Raw genomic sequence first — 17380 nt, 5'->3', positions numbered from 1 at the left:
TGACTACTGACCTTGCCTTCACTGGTAAAATGATTTACTTTAATGCACATTTTGCCTCTGAACTCTCAGCACCATATCTACAATTTAGAGATTTCTCTTCTCTTCTGCTCCCAGGAGTCCCAACTCCTCCATCAACCTCCTTGCCCTCTCACTCCTCCCAACTGGGCTTCTCACTGCCTGTCTGCATGTCTAAAGCTAAAACTCAGTGGTCCTGCTGCCCCCTGTGAGGCCAGGGAGGGGAGTGAGAAGAAGCCAGGTGACACGCATGGGAACAAATCTCTGCACTGATAAATCAGCTTGGGAAAGGGGGAGCTGCTGATTATCGCCAGGAAGCACCCTTCCCCCCAATTCTCCATTCTTTTGAAAAAAATTTTTACTTCAACATTCCTTTCAGGTTGTACTAAATAGAATTCAGGGAGTTTAATATAAAGGGAGAAGTACATGCTTTGGAATCAGGCTCCCCTCATTTTCTCTTCCCCACTGGTTTGAACTGTAATGTATCAGATAAGCTGCCCTAGGGATTTCCCACAATAATCTCTCTCTTAGCCATAGATTACACCTGAAATTCTGTTAGAGCAATTTATGTCTTGCCCCTTGCCACCAGAGCATGTGCACGAGAAGAGCCCAGCACACTCTGTAATTCTAAATAAATAAGTCACGTGAGTTTGGCTGAAGGTGTTAGCCACCTGGAATAAACTATCCAGGAAACTCTGTGACCTTGTTTTGGGATTAATAATAAAATGTTCACTCAGGAGTCTGTCCATTTCCCATAGCAGAGATATCATTTTAGTCACAGATAAGCGTAACTTCTTTTTATGAAGTGCATTTTAACAACATACTGAGAAAGCTCAGCTATCCAAGGACCAGCTTCCTAGAATTTTTAAATTCTAGAGTTCTCAGCTAACCAAAACTGAATTCCAAACCTGTTAGCAGAATTGGCCCCTCAACAGGCAGCAAGAGATGAACACAATAGAAAAGGCCCCTGAACAAGATCTCGGTTTACCCACTCTGTTATGGACATTTTAATAATGTGTCAATTTAAAGACACTAGTAACCACAGGCCACAGAAAAGATGATTTTCTGGAGGGTGAGAAAAGCTATTGAGAAAAGCCACTACAGCTAACTTTTTTTTTGTGAAGAAAGAACTACATCATGCTACCAAAGAGTGTATTATAGCTGCAATACTTTATTTTATTTTTAAGGAAAAAATAAATGACTATAAGCAAGCTGTTCTATAGAACTTTTTCAAGAAACCAAGTTCTAGAGCGTATGCTTGGGTGATTAGCCATAATCTTTGTGGACACATCATTTATATTTGACTATACATGTGATTATTATGAATAATCAAAAACAAAATTGAACCATTGGAATGGTCAGTTTTATTTGTCAACTTGGCCAGAGTATAGTCCCCAGTTATTCAAACATGAATTTAGGTGATGTTGTAAAGGAATTTTTAGATGTGAAAGCATCTATCATCTATAATCAATTGATTTAAGTAAAGGAGCTTTAATAATTTAGGTGGACCTGACCCAATCAGTTGAAAGAACAGAAGAGTGATTTCTCTGAGGAAGAAGTTCCACCTATAGACTGCCAGAGAGTTTTCAACCTGCCACCCTGACCTATGGATTTTGGACTTGCCCAACCAGCCTCCATAATCACATAAACCATAATCATATAATTTCTATCTTGGCTGCTTGCTCCAAACTGTGGTGTAGAAAAGGGAAAGAAATGAATGTGCTCAGGACTTAAAATTTTCAGTTCAAGCTCTGTATCAATGACCTTAAACCTTCTATGTCTGTCTAGAAGGAAACCGTTATCTCCTGTAGCTGTAGGGTTGAGATTTCAAACCTAGAATCTCATCTTGCAAATAGCTGAATTACAACACAAATTAAATTCTCAACCTTGCAGAACATCTTCTGTTAAAGTGAGGGCATTGATTTAGAAGGAATGGAATCCTGAAAATTGGAATAGAAACATCAGAGAAATTCCAGTGAAGCTGAGACTATATCAAACCCCTAAATTCTGTTGAGTCATCTTTGCCAGTGGAACTCCTATCTGAAGAGGTTAACCTCTGCTTCGCCTGAAGAACCTGTGATAGTCTCTCCTGAGGTAGTCCCTTGCAAAACACTGCTGATTCTCCTCAGAAGCTATTCCTACCACCCATCTTTGCTTCTAATAACTAGACTCATATTCCAAAAGCTCTAAAAAGTGAGGTACAAATTGTGTCCTATGAAATACATAATTTTTCCGATTTATGTAGAAAAACCTGGGGAATATGTGCATGAATAGATGTTAAGGATGCTGGATAATTAGGGAAGGAACCTACAATTAGGTTAGAGTGAATTTATTGATATGGGCTTACTAAGCAGAGATCCAATATTTTCACTCAAGGGATAGAAAGGGTTCTAACATTTTGGCTGGCTGGTTCAAACATGGGCCAACATGAAATGAAATTAAAATGCTATAACTGACTATCTTGGTATACTATAGAATGCTAGAGTGGCTTTATCATGCAAAACCTGCTTACCCAATCTGCTGGCAGCTGATTCAACAATGAGTTCCTGATATGGCAGCATTAGCCAAGATGACCAGCCAGCTATCTGGTGGCAGGTTGTTTATACTGGACTGCTTCCATCACAGAAGGGGTCAGACACTCTGGATATAGAGCTGCTTTCCCTGCATGCAAAACTCTGCCCAAACTACCATCTATGGATTTACAGAATGCCTTATCCAGTATCATGTTTGACACAGCATTGCTTCTGATCAAGTAGTTCACTTCACAGCAAATGAAGTCCAGCAATGCTCTTTCACTGGTATTACCATGTTCTCCATCATCCTGAAGTGGATGGCATAATAGAACAGTGGAATGGCCTTAGAAGACAAAGTTGCAATGCTAGTGAGGTGGCAATACCTGGCTAAGCTCTCACAATCATCTCCAAGAGGCTGTACATACTCTAAATCAGCATCTAATATATGATATTCTGTCCCCCATTGATAGAATTCATGAATCCAGGATTCAAGGAGTAGAAATGAAAGTGGCACCACTCACCCACTCACTCTTACCCCTAGCAATCCCCTGAAAACATTTTGCTGCCCATCCAGGTGGCCTTTTGCTTTGCTGGTTGAAGGGTCTTAATTTCAAAGGGAGGAGTGATTCTATCAGAAACAATGATTCCACTGAACGAAGAGCAATGGTCACTGAATCAACAGTCATAGAAGGGCGTTTCTGTATTGGCTGGGGTGATTGATTCTGATTCCCAAGAAGCAATTGGACTGTACTCCACAATGGAGGTAAGAAAGAGTATGTCTGGAATTTAAAGAGATCCCTCAAGGCATCTCTTATTACCACCGTGTTCTGAGACTGAAGTCCCTGTAAACCCCAATTAAATTCACAAGTCAGGGAAAATCACAAAACACCCGCTAATGGCCCAGACCCTTTAGGAGTGAAGTTTGGGGTCACCCCACCAGGCAAAGAACCATAATCAGACAAGGTACCTGCTTCAGAGCAAAGGGAATAATGAATATATGGAATGGGTCATAGAAGAAGGGATTTACAAATACTATGAGTATGTGACCAATTTCAGAAATGAAGACTGTAAGTTATGACTATTTCTTCCTCATTTTTTGCAAATGTGTGTGTCTCAGTATTTTTGCATTCTTTCTTCTTGAATGCTTGTCATCTAACATAAGATATATTAATAATATCTAACTTTACAGGAAAGTATTTAAGTTTAAGTTAGGAGATACAAGGAGAATAGTGAACATGCAATGACCTTCTATCCTCTTCTGGGGAAAGGGATAGGATGCTTTCAGTTATATGCAGGAAGTTAAGACTTTGTTACTGTCTTTATTTTGAGATTAATTATGATTTAAGAATAGATGTCAGGTTGACAAAGAATGTACTGTAGTGGTCAGATTTATATGTCAATGTGGCTAGGCTGTTGTCCCCATTTACTCAATTGAACACTTGTCTAGGCATTGCTGTGAAGGAATTTTGTAGATGTGATTAACATCTATAATAAATCTATTTAAGTAAAGGATATTATTCTCTGTAATCTGAGTGGACCTGGTTCAATCATTTGAAAGGCCTTAAAAGCAAAACTGGTTTCCAAGAGGAAGAAATGCCACCTGTGGCCTGCAGCTTCGGCTCCTGCCTCAGAGCTTCCAGCCTGCCCTGCCTGCCCGAAGGTTCTGGAATACCCCCACAAATACCTAAGCCAGTGCCTTCCAATAAGTCTTCTAGTATATATTTCCTCCTGGTTCTGTTTCTCTGGTGGAAGCCTAACCAATACAGTTATGTTCAAATTAAAAGGACATATAAGAATGGAACATATTAAAATGACTTCCACTAAAAAGTCTCCATTAAAAAAAGGAAAATTTTGTTATCCAGTGTGATTCCCAATGATGAACCAGAAAGAACAGCATATCTATAGAGATGGTGTAAGTTGAGATATGAAACTAAAACCCAGCGTAGCAAATAACTTGTCCCAAAGCCACACAGGATGTCAGACTTTTAAACTAAATTTCAAGTTTATCTTGATCTTAACTCTTTAAATTAACTGTCGTTTGATAAGTGAATACATCCTTTCTCTAGACAATATTCACCATTGTAAAGAATTCTATTAGAAAGAACTATGGATTTCCTTCTATTGAAAATAGTACTGGGAGAAACAATGATGAAGGTTTAGAATTTTATAATAACCAAATTAATTTTTTTTAAGTGGACATCAGCCTAAGAACTTATTGAAAATATAAGGAACAGGAATAATTGGACTTTGGTTTACCTGAGGGTTTCTTTCCTTTAATCACAAATATGTCAGTAGGCATAAAATCTAGATCCAAAGCAGAAAGCTATTTTAAAGCAAAGACACAAGCTAAAGAGTCATGTCCAGTTTTCTTTTATTCCTTGGGGGCAGAAGTCCTGGTTCGATGCAGAGTATTATAGTAACATAAATAGGCCTGGTATTCCCCTAAATAATGATTGCCAAGGAAAAGGCCGGTAACACTTCATGTCATTTAAAAGAAATTAATTTCAGCAACTTCTACTGCATCTTCTCCTCCATTTCAAGCAAGCTCAAGCAGAAACAACCACCTACTTGCTAAATCTCTCATTTTGTACTCTCTTCTCTGATATGTGACCTTTTCCTTAGGATAAATCCAAGAAGAGAAGGAAATAACACCTCTGTCTTGTATGCTCCACTTAGGTCCCAGCTGAGCAGTTTCAATGGCATGAAATTCTCTTGTCTGAAGGTTACTGAAAGTTATACTGAAACAATGGCAAGGCTGATGACAGTGAAGTCGCCTTCTAATCTAGTTTGTGAGCAATAAAGCACAGTTTAGTAAGTAACAGGCTTGAGTTTTTCAATTTTCAAAAGAAAATTGCAGACCCAGAACCCTTTACTAGACCTTTAACTAGACCTGTGTATACTAGACCCCCTTTAACTAGACCCCCTAAGTGTATACTAAGGATTATCAACATGAGTTTCTGTAAAAACATACCTGGCTCCCTATTCCAGCATCCTTTCAAGCCACACAATCCCCAATACTGAGGATGTCTCAAGTCCTCTTTAACCTGTGACCTCACATAACAGTATCTTCTCTAATAGAGCCCCACTCCCTCCAAAACAGACCTCTACACTAGACTATCCAGTTTTCCCAGGGCCTGAATTTCAGGCCTCAGTACCAGCCCCAACCCTTGGCCTCCACTCTCCATGATCAGAACTCTGCTTATCCACCTGGTCATCACCTGCTTCTGGACCCTGTGTTACCATGGCCCCTGTGACACCACCCGCTGGGCCTTGCTGGCCTTCCTGGACTCCAACATAATGCATGTCAGGACAGCCCCCTACTGCTGTCACCATTCTCTCCAGATAATAAGCCCACTAGCTTGGCTCTACTTCCCCCCATTTGCTGAAATGAGTTCCAATTTTGGTGGCTTCTTTCACACTGGTGGGATTGTCCTATATTTAAAAAACAAATTAATTCGTCCCTCTACCACTAAGCTCTTATTCTGATGACAGAACTCTCTGCCTTACAAAACACTCCAATTTAACAGATTTCAAGCTTAAATAAAAGAGACTTATTTGTGTAACAAAGTGTTATGGCTATGTGATGAGCTTAAAAAGATAAAAGTCCTGTACCAACCTCTCCTAAAGAAACCTGATAAATGGTGGAATATTTTCACTGGCATTACAGAGGTGAAAAGCAACAATCAAGTTCAATTCTCCAAACAGCCTGCCATTCCATAACACATTTATAAAGACAGAAACTGAAAAATTAAATAAATCACATTAGCCATTTAATGTAAACAAAATATCTGCACAATGCAAAAACAAGTTCCAAGCTGAGTAATAGAGGTTGGCAGTCTATGTAACCATGAGATATATAGATATTTTGCCTGCATTTTAAAGCAGTTCTTCAGTTATGCATAGGTAGCTTAATCTAAAAATGATGAAAAAAAATCATTGATGTTAAACCATATGGCCACTAATACTCTGCCCAGAACCAATGGTTTCAGTAGCTTAAGTTAATAAGTTTAAAATATGTTGAAACAAAGGCAAGAAACAGAAATATAAAAGGGAATCTTCAGGTTGGAAACAGTCTTACAGAAATCAAACCCAGTGAAGTCCAATCACACTGAAATGTTATTAAACAAAAAAAATGTTATTAAACAGTCATATAAGCACTCTTCTAAGAGCATGACACGTATCAACTGATTCAATCTTTTTAATATCTTTATAAGATGGGTACTATTTTCACTTCCCTTTTACAGATGAGAACTTGGACACAGAGGAGTTATTAAGTCATTTTCCCAAGAACAAACCACTAATAGATGGCATGAGTGGGACACAAATATGCCAATCAAGGATTTGATCCACTGCCTAGTGCCATATCTTTGAATGACTTATAAGTTATGCAGCTAGATGGTGGCAAAGTAAGTTATGGAACAGATTGACTTCCAACACTCAGTGCTCTTTCCACCAAATCTTTTGTGTTGTTCAAATGTTCACGTAGTGTCAGAAAGACTAAAAACTCCCATATGGTGGGCTACTAAAGCTGTTTCACCACAAACAAAACAGACAAAGAAATATTACTCGAGAAATTACCACTTGATGTAATGTGGTTAAGCTATGATATGCATTTAACTACTAAAGACATGACTCCATAAACATCTAACATATAGCAAAATTTTAAGTGAAGTGACTCAGTTGGGTTGCCCCTTAGTAGTCAGCTCACAGACTTGAGCTATGTTCCACATGATAGTTAAATAACATATAACCACAAACCAAACTGAACCAAAGAGGAACCTTCACAGACAGGCAATGTGGACACGACTTATAGAGACACTGTCTTTTTAGCCACCCTGCAGCAGCTATGCCCTCACATATGGAACTGTTATACACTGAAGAGTTTAATAATACTCAGCAGCTAGAATATTTATGATGTGTTTCCAGCAGAAACTGGAAAACACATCATCTGACAATAATGATAATCAGCTCATGTGCAGCTTTTGGGCAATGATCTCATCTTTTCAAAAGTTATATCCCAGACATTTAAGGGTTGTGTATAGAAGCACCCTAAACACTGTACTTTCCTATCAGTGGATTATAACTATATATGACTAGAGTTACAATTTCTATGCTACTTACAAGATAAGATAATGGGCTGACTTTAAATTAATCAAGAATATTATGTGTTCTGAAGCATCTGAAAATTAAGATTTTACAGACTGAACTTATTTATAAAATAATGAAATTATCATAATTTTATTTAGAACATCAAGTGAAACTTGATAACTAACACATGATAAATATTCACTTTCAATGTATCTTTTAACTTATATAGAATACCTTAGCAATTAAATTTTATTTCCAGTAGGTAGTCAACAACACTGGTTTTACTTATCTTATACATGTGTATAAAACTTCTTGGAAAAACGAAAACAAATTTGAAACAAGTAAAATTTAAAAACTTTGCAAGCCTTTTAATCCTAGAAGTTGTATTAGTTTAGAGATTTAAAATAAAAATGAAATGATGAATTTTTGTCCAAACACCATGCCTTACAAATGAATATTGCAAATACCACCTTACTATGAAGAATGCCTGAGATTGGGCCTGGCTAAAGAACAATGCAGATCTACGTTGGAAATGAAAACCCTTGATGAATTAGTGAGTCAGTTCTGTCTCCCGTACAGCTTTGGCACACCCAAACTTGCAGAAACAGACATGTCACATCCATTAACTAGCCGGCTGCTAACTAGGCAACAGTAGGGCAAAGCGAAGCTGATTGGTAACTGGAAAAGAGATAACCTGATCACCAGTAAAACCTGGTTGACCTGGCCATAGTCTGCTACCTATTGGGAAAAATGGGACCGAGTACTTTCTTCAGTGGAGAGAGTTAGCAATTAGATTTATCTGTGCAGAGAGAGAGAGAAATCATAAGAAAAAATGATGGATTAAAGCCACACTGTAACCAGCCATTCTGAAGGCAGGGTGTCAGGTATTTTCTTGATGACTCGGCCCTAAGAATCCATTAACTTCTTATATCTTTTTTAAACATAAGAAGCAGTGTGATGAAATGAACATTGGACCAGAAAAGTTTCTCTCTCTTACCCCATGAGATTGTTTGATGTTGAGATCTGGGCTGGGTATTTTGAGGACTGCCACTAACCAGCTGTGACCCAGAAAGTCATTTTACCTCTGACAGCCTTGTTTTCTCTATCTGCTGGCTAATCCTCCATTGTGGTTTGCCTGGGAAAGTTCTAGTTTATTTACATTTCCCTGTCTCCCCATCCCCATCCGACTTAGCTTTTGTCCTTTTCAAAAGGTCCCGGTGCTGACAATATATGAAGCGTTGATGACATCTAAAGATATATATGAAGTACAACGATGTTTTCTCCTCTCTCTTCCTACAATAACATCCTGTCGTCCTTGAGCCCCATTTAGGAGTAAGGAAGGCCACTAGATGTGCACAGCAAATGTCTTATCAAGGAAAGCAGATTTCACCAGGAAAAACAGAGCTAGAGCTATGTATAACTACATAGGTCTCAAAAACAGTGTCGTGAAAAGCAGTGCTATATTATTTTCACAAATTTTCAAAACACAAACCAGAACTACATATTGGAATAAGTTGCATAAATATGTGGGTAAATGTATAAAATGGATTGGAACAATATACACTAATTCATAGATGATTCTGGAAGGAAACCAAACTAACTGCGGCATCTTATTTCTTTAAAAACGAAGACTAAGCAAATATTACCAAACGAACTGTTTAGTTCTGAAAGGTGGGAGTTGATTTTATTCTAGGTTCTTCTCTGCATTGTTGAAATGTATCAGTACATCAATTATACCAGTAAAAAAGACAGGGTGGACTAAAAAAACAAGAAAAAGTGGAGCTAATGAAAGATAGGCCTGGAAAAGTGAGCGTAAGTAGTGAAATGGCTCATTTATGGAAGCTGGTAAGCATAACTCGAGGTCAAACATAGTCTGTTGAGTCGATAAAACAGGCAATCACGAACAGCTTTATTGGCTCATGTTGGCATAACCTGGCCAGATCATATCCACCTGAGGTCCTTTTGACTTTCTTAATGGCTAATTCAAATTATTCAATGGTTGATACCAACAACATGACTGAAACACAGAAACTTTGTAACACAGATACTAGTTACAACCCAACACCCAGCAATTTTCAAACTCATGCAACTTGGACCAGTAGTGTCTCTCTGAACAAGTCATAACATGCTGTCCAAGATCCTTTTGATATAACGGAGGTTAACAATATAGGTCCCTTAGCATAATTCAAAGAGCTGGAGACAGAGCTAAAAAAAGGAATCTTTATAGCATCTAAGAACAGACAAGTAACAAAAATATGCTAGCAAAATGGAACTATTTGCCCAATGATTTTTAACATTGTATATGTTTCTTACTGCACATTTCAGAAAGATTTTTACAAATCCCATGATAGGAAGAGAGAAACTTTCTACATTAATGAGTATCATTTTAGCTTTCTGGATTATTTAAAGCAGTCTAGTGTTTCTCAAGATGAGACTCTAGGTCCCCATAGTAACATATCATTTATCAAATGCCTACTGTAGGCTAAGCATTTTTTTAGTTTGTTTATACCTTACCACAGTCCTGTGAGACATATACTATTAATAACATCATTTATCTGATGTAGGAACTAGAGCTCAGAAATGAGAAAGTTTGCCAAAGTCTAACATTAAGAAAGCTGGTGGATGTAAGAACTTACTATGTAAGAACTTGTTCACCATGTAAGAACTTGTGCGTTACGCTTCAGAAGATTGGAGACTGTTGAGAATTAGGCTTGGCGTTGATTAATGATTGTGCATTGAGTCCCCTATACAGAATTTTATTGTTGTTAACAATCATTTGATCAATAAATATGAGAGATGCCCTCTCAAAAAAAAAAGAAAGCTGGTGGGCCTGACTCCAAAGCAGCCTTAGCGTCCCTCATTGCGTTGTCCTCAGGGAAGCCCTTCCTACATCAATGATGGTGATAACAGATTCTGGAACTTTTGTCCTTAGACATGAGTTAATTATCAATCTTCCATCCCCAGTCCTTCACCATCCCACATATGAATCCCTTTTGACACATCCTTCCAAGTGGTACCAAGCTTCTGGAACTATCTCAGTTACCAGAAGTAGCTGGTATAATTTCAAGCAGCCACTCCTTTGATTAAGTAAAAATGTGTCTTTCTCTGATTCCCATCCAATGAACCTAGTCTTGCCTTCTCAGTCATATAGGACAGGTGATACTGAAGAAAGTTCGTATGTTATCTCTGGACCTCCCCAAAGTGCTAATCATCAGCCATTCCTGATAGAATGCCTTTTTGAGTCTCCTCACAGTCTGCTACTCAGTTTTTCTCTAGATCAGCACTTCCATTCTGGCAGCTCACAAACCCTGAGGAATTGCAAAGTGTCTTCAGCTCTGTCTCAGTTCTCACAATAGTGCCTGGCACAGGGCGACAGGGTAAATACGCAATAAATATTTACTGAATGAGATGAGTTTTGCAAATACTATGAACATTAATGACAATTGTTTTGATTACTGACAAGTGCTAAACTGTCGATGACCACCTCCATTCTTTGTATATATTCCCTTTTCTCTCTTTATAAGGGTGTCTGCTTGTTCTGCTCTTCTGTTTGTTTGTTGTTATTTTTTGTTTTGTTGCCTATATTCTTTCCAGACTGCTTACAAACAGCTTTTTAACAGTCTTCAAAAAGTGACAGTCTGGCTAGCATGAAAATGAATGAGTTTCTTTCTTTATCCTACGGCTGTGCTTGTTTGATTTTGTTACTCTTACTTAACACAAAACGGCTAAGCCTGTCTTTTGCTTCTATTACCCATGAGCAGAAAATATTTTATACAACTTCTTTTTTTGCTACTTCCAGGTCTCTTTCTGAGAATGGTCAATAATACATATACTAGTTGTATATCTATGAACAAATAAAAACATTTACTTAAACCAATATTTATTTAGCAGAGGTAATAGAGGTAGGGTTTAAGCTTTTTTGTTTTTCTTTTTTTTAGATTCAGGCATGTCTCATGAACCAGCAGGATGGATCAGCCAAGGCTCTAACTTCATGAGTACTTAAAACCCTTATAGGAAGGACACATTGATGGCTGTTAGCCAACCCCCAGATTCTAAGTTTCCTGAGAAAGGACTACCTATTAACAGTTCCAGCCCAGTGTCAGAGGGGAAAAAACCTCTTAGAATTGGTGGATAAAAAAAGCTGAAGAAATAAACCTGATGCAAGGAAAATGGTCCCATTAGAAAGGAGGGGGAGGGTAGCTGAATGCAGAACACTGGGCAGTTTGCACTTAGAAACAAAAGGGCAGCACGGGTGGAAAAGGGGCAGGGGAGGGGTCTGTGTCATTTGAGCAACCCCAAGCAGAAGGGCCTGGAGCATGTCGGTGACCTCACGCGGAAGAGCAGAGGCCAGGGGTCAGCACTTTGACCAGAGCTATCAAGAGAGGCTAGATGTGAACAGAAAGACTAGGAAGTTCATGGGCCTGCTGGTTACTCTTTCTCAAGAGCTATTTGGGGCTAAGAGTCTAGTAATTTTTCTAAAGAACCCAGAACAGAAAATTACTATTTTGTTAGTGTTAGTGCTAATTGATTATCTTAGTCTGGGCTGATATCATTTGGAATATTTGAAATAAAACTTTTTTCCCTTTATTTCATTGTTCATTGATCACAATAAACTTTGCTTTCCCACTTGCTCTAGGAATGCTCTGAAGGTGCATAGCTACTCTAGAGGGAAATGGAGAAAACAATCTCTTACTCTTCAATATAACAGAAAACACTTCTCTCCAAATTTTATCACTGTGTCACTTCTCTACAATGATCCACTGTGTAATTCAAGACAGAAAACTGGAATTGCTTCGTTTTTATTAGGGATAGCATTTTAACATATTATAAAAATTCAGACATGACTCAATGATGTTGTAAATGATTTCTACTGAAATGAAATGCTCTGGCACATGTTAAGAATTATAAAGCTGTCTAATTGAAATCTCTTGCTCTCTTGGATGCTATAACTCAAACTTAGTTGACCTTTTTAAGCAGAGCAATACTAATTTCTACATCATTGTTTGCTCTTCCATAGAATTCCATCCTTATTTTTAGCTAACAGGAATTTCTCTGATGCTCTGTGTCTGCAGTGGATACAATACTAAATGAGTACTATTCCAGGATGGGTGCTGCTTTATTAAGCCTTCAAATGGTAGTGTATTTGAAATATTAGTCAGAACTTGGTGATTTATTAATTCTATCCTTCCAGAAAATCAAGAAAGAATTTTCAAACACATCATTAGGAATGCTGCTATAGTCTTCTCTCTGTTTATATGTACTGAAGTTTTAATATGTTCATTTTCAAGTCTATAAATCTTCACTTATAGTTTCTGCTTTTGATGATCTTATTAGACAAGATTATAAAATCATCCACCCATCTATTTTCCTCTAGTTATGTCTCATTATTTTTTCTTCTTTAAGTAATCTGATATTTATTTGTATATTGTATGAATAAAAGATCCACACAATTTTACCTAATATTAACAAATTATTGGAATTGTGTTCATGTAATAGTATTTTCTCCACCAACATGAAATTGCCTTTATTATATATTACCTTTATATGCTTAAATCCAGAGAATTTTCAAGCTGGTTTAGTTCTGGTAAGTGTCTAATTTAGTAAAATATAACACACTGATTTAAGTAATTGTAACCTTGTAATATTATTTAATACTTGGAATTAGAAGTTCCTTCCTCATTATTTGTATTTTTCAAAAATTTGCTTTTCCCATCCTGTCCATTCTTCCATATGAATTTTAATAATCACTTTGCCACCCTCTCCCTAAAAATCTCTTTGTGGCTTTAAATGGAATTGCATCAACTTTTAAAATTAATTTAAGGAATCTAACCTCATTCTAATATTTAGTCTCAGCCAGGAATAAAATATGAATCTCCATTACTGTTCATCTTATTTTGTGTTTCTCAACAAAACATTATTTTCTTTACTTAAGTCTCATACATTTCTTATACTGTTTATTCATAGTTCATTGCCATTATAAAAATGATTCTTTTCATCATGTTTTCTATTTGTAGCTGTCAGAGAAAAGTCAATAAATTTTTACACATTTATATTTTGTATGGCTACTTAACTGAAGTCTCTTATTCTAATAGTTCTTCAGTTGATTTTTTTGAGAATTTTAGTAAAAATTACTTCTTAGGAGAAAAGATTTCACCTCTTTTCTTACGGTTCTAACCTTTGAAAGGCAGCATACCATATTATTTAAGGTTAAAAATTCATGACTTAAACTAAGAACTTGAGTTCTAATTCAGCTCTCTATTTAGCTGTGTGACCTTGGCCAAGTTACTTAGTTTCTTCAGGCGTCAGCTCCCTAATTTGTAAAATGAGAATGATAGTATCTCATAGGATTATTGTGAAGATAAATGAGTTAATCTCTAGAGTGAGAAAAGTTTCTAGCACATATAATTAGAAATTTTTTAATTTTAGTAATATTTTTAAATCTATTGCATTGGGTGAATTTGTAGAATGATATTAATTATTAGTGATGAAATTTGGCATGTAATAAGTAAGCCTCTAACACTTCTTTGTTTTCTTGAAATTGTTCTTTCACAATTTAATAACAGCCCTAAATTACTAAATTACTATGCATATATGTGTTTTCTCAAAAGAAATATACTTGCTTTTTTCAAATGTGATTTAGAACCTATCAGGAAGCAAAAAAAGGGGGTTTTATTTTTAGTCTATGACTGAAATTATTATAAATTTTCCAATATTGAACCACTTATTGTAAATTCTTAGAATAAATACCATTTGTCGTACTATTCTATTTTATTGATTTCTACGTTCCTATATCTGGTATTTCAGTGACTTTTTTGTGATTTTTTTTGTGTGTGTGCTATTTTATCAGTTTTTAAATTTTTTTAGTATTATGTTTTTATTAAATGAATCAGAGAAATGTTTCATCTCTTTCATAGAGTTCATAGAGTATGAGATAATGTGTTCCCTAAAAATATGTATTTTCAAACACCAATTATAAATACCTGATGAAAATAAGAAATTTTGCTCAAACAATATTTTGCCTCCTTCCAAATACTCCTATCCAAGAACATAACTTAAGCATCTGACAAATTTAGGCTTAATCCTAACTTCACCACCTGGTAGCTGTGTGCACTTGTTGAGGTGCACTTTTTCCTTAGGAAATCGCCATATTTTCCTTACCTTCGTCACACAGTTACTGTAAGGGATGCATGTAATTATGTTTATAAATCACTATATACTCCACCCATAATGAAGACTATATAAATATTATTTTATGTTAGTTTTAATTTTCCTTATATACAAAATTGTTTACAGTTTTGTTTTGTTTTTTGCATGGAGAGTTTAGCATTTATGTAGAAATATGTCTTTGATAAAATTATTTGTGTGAAGTTACCTCATAATAAAAAGTAGATTCGATTAAGACGTATTATTTCTGATGACATAAATTTAAAAGTTGACATGAAGGTAAAGATGCTCTGATGACCCGTGAAGATGAGCCCAATGCCACTGTCCAAATGAAATCACTGTGAAGTAATGGGAACACTGTACTGGTTTTGAGAAAACCAGGCGACGAGCCTAAATCAAATTTAATATCTCCTACTCTTTCCTGTTCCCTTGGAGCTTTGTTCTCATGGGAATCCAAGAGTGAGGGGAGAATGCTGGAGCCTTCACACTGGTGGAGGCTCACTCCATTTCTCTGATCTGCCATTTAAGCTGCAGTCAGGGAGCAAGTCTCTCTCACTGGGTGGGAGAACTAAGCATTTAAGGACTGAAGTGGCTCCAAATATAAATCCTACCCATAGAAGATAATTTTTATTCTATTTGTGAAATAATAATAAGATTGCAACATGAACATAGCCTCATTTTTAAAGGACACACAATTTGTATCAGTTAATATGTATACAGTATACACACATATATACATGGAATATATAGAATGTAGTATGTACATGCACAGTATATATAGTATATTACAGATCAGTATATACAGAAATCTATATATATTCATATTCAACTACACAAATGAATATAATATATATGTTAGCTATGTATATGAAATAGATAGGTTATATATAAGGATATATAGAGATCTATAGCACCAGCACACAGAAACATTTCTCAAAGAAGTATTTGAGATTTATAACCACCAATCAGTGACAACAAGAATTTGTTTGTATATACTAATTATAAATGTATTGCTATGGTGGTCTGAGATTAGTATCAGAAGAGCAGTAAATTTATATTATGAGTTTCTCTTCTGTTATAAGGTCTATAATATAAAGCATTATTTTGATGGGCTGACTACCTCTGCTGAGAAGAATTTAAATAAGCACAGCTAAGAAAGTATATATGAAAACAAGCTTGTCTTTACACTGATAACAAGTGCCTGGCAGACACAGGATAGAAATGTGTATCTCAAGTTTTCAGCACACATTATTTGCTATTAATATGACATTAACAACAGATTCTATCAAGCTTTGATTAAATATATTTATTGCTAAAATAAAGACTTCCCACCCTACCTTTCTTTTGCTGCCCTCTGTCTTAATAGCAACAAAAGTATTTTCAGGGACCAATAGTAGGATCAATGGATCAAAAGTGTACCTACCTCGATCCTTTCTGCTCCCTGTGTGGCCTCAGTAACTTGATGGTTTCCAGCTTCCCCCAGATTTCTCTTGATGGAATACCTTTTCAGTATACCTTGACCCCTGAAGGAACAAAGGGGGAGAAAAGATTAGCATCTCTTGTTCCTTGTCCCTTTTGAAAAAGAACAAATGTTTCCTTGGGCAATAACATCTAAGTTAATGACAAAATGCCACACCGATGTAAAACACCATTGTTATTTTTCATTACTCATTCTGGTTTCTTTTTCTTTTATACTTTTGTGATTTGTAGCAGGAAGAGGATAAATTTATTTGACTAAGCAGCTCAATACTCCCTTATAAATGAGGAGTTGTTTCTTTTTATTATTTTGTTCATCATTCAAATCTATTAATTGTATTCTGAGCAATCTTTCTTGTGTTTTCTCTAACACTGTGTAACATGAGTAGTCAGGGACATTCTTACTAAATAGCAAAATCAACAATATAGCAAGATTTATGTTTTTTCCAGTTTTCCAAATTTCCATTGAAAACAGGTTTGCTAGCTTAGTGACATCCTTTCTCAAATGTGTGATTTCAAAAGCAATAAATGCCTGCAGCAGTTCACGTTTGAACTCCAATGCCAAAGAGCAAGGACGTTATTTTCAATTATATAATATGCTGACTGGAATTCTGGAAGAGAAAATGAACCTAATAAAATTCAGCCCACATGTACTGCTTGAGCATCACAAGGCTACTTGAAAATTTGCTGTGAAGAGGTATCCAGCCCATTTGCATGCTTTTCCTCTTCAAATCCATTTAGGTATTTATAAGTTAAAAGCCCCCATTTTAAAACTAATAATACAAAAACAACTTACTTTCCATTCCACACATACTCCTGACAGGGATGGCTACAATTGATGAGTAACCAGGCCCCTTATCCCTTGGGCAGTCTACGTATTTGAGCACATACAAATTCTTAATGGTTCTAGATGGGAGGGCCATGTTTCTTTCATGTTATAGAGATAATCTGTTCCTTTTTCTACAAAGTGTGGGCCAGTAGTATCAATGCTTGTATGGATGTGCTGTCTAACTGTACTAGGGTTATGCAGAGCAGGAAAATTCTGTGCTATCTTCTGTTTTCTTCTGTCCACTCTCTTGGCCACCAAATTCTCTCTACTGCAGGCTCACAATGTCCCCACAGCT

At 36.4% G+C, this 17380-nt stretch overlaps 1 protein-coding gene across 4 annotated transcripts in view; it reads right to left on the bottom strand.

Moving 5' to 3' along the window:
• Positions 1-17380, bottom strand: part of PKIB (cAMP-dependent protein kinase inhibitor beta) — a 111355-nt gene that overhangs the window by 71518 nt on the left and 22457 nt on the right. For all 4 annotated transcript variants that reach the window (XM_036993650.2, XM_036993645.2, XM_036993654.2 and 1 more), the window contains exon 2: positions 16204-16303. The gene's annotated coding sequence lies outside the window, so the exon portion shown is untranslated. The remainder of the gene's footprint in view (positions 1-16203; positions 16304-17380) is intronic.

The sequence above is a fragment of the Manis javanica genome, chromosome 13 (assembly GCF_040802235.1).
Source record: "Manis javanica isolate MJ-LG chromosome 13, MJ_LKY, whole genome shotgun sequence".
Classification (NCBI taxonomy): domain Eukaryota; kingdom Metazoa; phylum Chordata; class Mammalia; order Pholidota; family Manidae; genus Manis; species Manis javanica.
This window is presented reverse-complemented; position numbering and strand designations above follow the sequence as displayed.